At 36.4% G+C, this 3,087-nt stretch overlaps 1 protein-coding gene across 1 annotated transcript in view; it reads right to left on the bottom strand.

Annotated features, from left to right (window-relative positions):
- LOC106868700 (peroxisomal membrane protein PMP34) overlaps nt 1–3,087 on the bottom strand; it is a 121,389-nt gene that overhangs the window by 15,922 nt on the left and 102,380 nt on the right. The gene's annotated exons all lie outside the window — the stretch shown is intronic.

The raw sequence follows: 3,087 nt of genomic DNA, 5'->3' as shown, positions 1-3,087 counted from the left end.
TATATATACATATATATACGCATATATATACATATATATACGCATATATACGTAGATATCCGTAAATACACGTATATGCATATATACGTATAGAAGTATATATACGCGTATACACGTATATGCGAGTATATACATGTTTATGCGTAATTACGTATATATTCGTGTATATGCCTGCGCAAGATCCAAAGCTTTATGTGACAAAATGAAGTATCCAACATAGAAGTCTTAAAACAGGCAGTACTTCCAAGCATGACAAGAATTCTGTAGAAAAGGAGCTTAAAATCGCTTGGAAATGTGAAGCGCATGGATGACAAGAGAATTTCCAAACGCTTCCTATATGTTGAGTTGGCTTTGGGTGGCAGATCCAAAATTTCCAAAGCTGAGATTTAAGGACACATGTGAGAGTAGCCTGACCAAGTGCTGCATCGATGCGAAGACTTGGGGAAAGTTAGGTGCGGACAGAACAGTTTGGGAAACAGTATGGGGAACAGTCAAACAACACGAGAAAGAAGATATCTTGGCCCTCGTCGCAAAACGCCAAAGAAAACCAACCCAGCGCAGCACTGCATCACTTCCCTTTCAAATGTTTGCCGCAGAACTTAATTTGTGACAGCTGCTGTTCTCAAAGCTTATAAATAAATCGAGAGTGGAGAAAGTTAAGTTTTCTTTGTGTCAGGTAATAAAAAAAAAAAGACGAAAAACTGATAAATCTTCGAATTCCTATTAATTTTTCTTATTTTATTTTAGAATTTATGTTGTGTACATTGTATCGACAATCTGACAAGAAACACACAGAAGTGTCAACAAATGAAACCAACAGGAGTACTGTTGGGTAATTATGATGAAATGCAACCGACTATTTTTAGTATTTACATTACTATTCAATTTTAGAATTCGTAAAACATTCAAGCTGTGACTAAAAGAAATGCAAAAAACAAAATAAATAAAAAAAAAGAGCCCAGATCCCCAAATATAAGCTGTTGGAAACTAAAGGATTTCTGATGTATCAATGATATTTAAAAGTAGAAAAGAATGAAACACAATTGAGCTAATATTGCAATTTGTGATTATTGCATGAAAAAAGCGCAATTCAGGTTAATGTTATCAAAAAACCAGCAGAGAGATACCTGGCCTTGCTCGGGATTAAAATGGCATCGTATTTTATTGTTTTACTTATTTCAGTCATGTGATTGCCGCCATGGATTTATTCTTTGTAAGTCTAGTACTTCTATCAGTGTCTTTTGCGGAACCTCTAAGTTATGGGAACGTAAACACAGCAACATCGGTTGTCAAGCAATGGTGGGGGTACAGACACACACACAGAGAAATATAAACATATATACGATAGTTTTCTTTCGGTTTCCGTGTACGAAATCCACTCAAGTTAGGGTGCTAAATCCATTTGTTTCAGGTTTTGACAAAATAACACGGATTATCCAATCTGAGAACTACAATCCCTTTCTGCATGAGTGATATGGTGGAGAAGACGTCCTGACTTTTTAAGTAAGTTGAGGCTCACGTGAGAATATCCACTGTCTTAAAAGACTGATATAAGATCCTGAACCCTCTACAAGAGTTAAAGTTCATGTGGTAACTTAACTCAAATCTGAACTCTAAAGTATTCGCAATTTAAGAAGCGGGTGTACTAATATATTAAATCTTGTATATAAGTAGTAGCTTGTATAAATGTCGTTTGATTGTCAAAAAGTATATCTATGGTTATGCATGAAATGCTGAATAGAAAATGCTTGAGAAATAAAATGCACATCCCTATTTAAAATCTGAAACGCTAGGGAATTAAAACAACAAATTGAAATACTAAGTTTTAGCCAATCAAAACAATTCGTATTGAAATGAAGAATTAGCAAATGCTAAATAGATTACCGTCTGTTTATACCCATGAAACATTTTTCGTCAAATTGATGTCACGATGGTTAGTGCGAAAAATGCCGAAATGTTTACGATTTTTGAAAAATCGATGCTGATTAAAAATCAATTTTTTAAAAATTCCAAGTGCATAAGTGACCGCATGAGCATAAGCACCCCACACGTGTCAAGTTTCATGAAGGTCTATTGGATAATCTCAGAGGAGTTAAAGTAACAAACTTGCCATTTATCATTATAGATAAGAAACTGTAGTGGCGCGAAATTATGGCCGCCATTGAGGAAGTGCTGTTCTGCGCATGCGATTTCACCACCGGAAGCCCCTCGAGTTGCGCATGCGTAGTGAAAGTCGTACTTAAACAGTTACTTTCATTTTTTTCAGCAAGTTGAGCTTGAGACCTTCGACGTGACAACACCTCGCTCCTCCACGAAGCACTTTTACACTATCCTCTGGCAGGTATCAAGGAAGCCCTTAACCTTCCAATACCAAATTACAAACTAATCAGCGGCTGCTAAGCTGAATGACAGGAATTGTGAAACCAAGCTTCTGTTGTGTATGAGCATAGTTGTTGGGACGTTGTTCTGTTCTTGTTGTAAGCGAGTTGTCTTGTGTAAGTCCGAAAGGTGTAGAGACAGCTTTAGCACACGTCCATGCTCATGGTCGGCCGACCGTAAAAGAGAATGAATTGAGCGGGAAACGCTTGCTTGTTTAATTCTACGCAGGCTGAATGACAGGAATTGTGAAACCAAGCATCATAAATAAACCTTTTTATTATGTTGTTAATTGTTCTGTCTTTTCATATATAATGCTGTTGAAAGGTGATAGAGAGAGACTAAAGTCTCTATGACTATCATCAAATATTTACAAAACAACACCAGAACCGGAATAATCTGTACTCTAATATAAATTATTCATTTCCATGTGTCCCTGGCAACTTGTATATAACGTTTCCGAGAAAGAAAAGAAGTAAACTATAGACAAATAGAGACAGACAGACAGATAGAGACAGACAGACAGATATAGACAGATAGAGACAGACAGACAGATATAGACAGATAGAGACAGACAGACAGATATAGACAGATAGAGACAGACAGACAGATATAGACAAATAGAGACAGACAGACAGATATAGACAAATAGAGACAGACAGACAGATATAGACAAATAGAGACAGACAGACAGATATAGACAAATAGAGA

The sequence above is a fragment of the Octopus bimaculoides genome, chromosome 17 (genome assembly GCF_001194135.2).
Source record: "Octopus bimaculoides isolate UCB-OBI-ISO-001 chromosome 17, ASM119413v2, whole genome shotgun sequence".
NCBI classification, from domain to species: Eukaryota; Metazoa; Mollusca; class Cephalopoda; order Octopoda; family Octopodidae; genus Octopus; species Octopus bimaculoides.
This window is presented reverse-complemented; position numbering and strand designations above follow the sequence as displayed.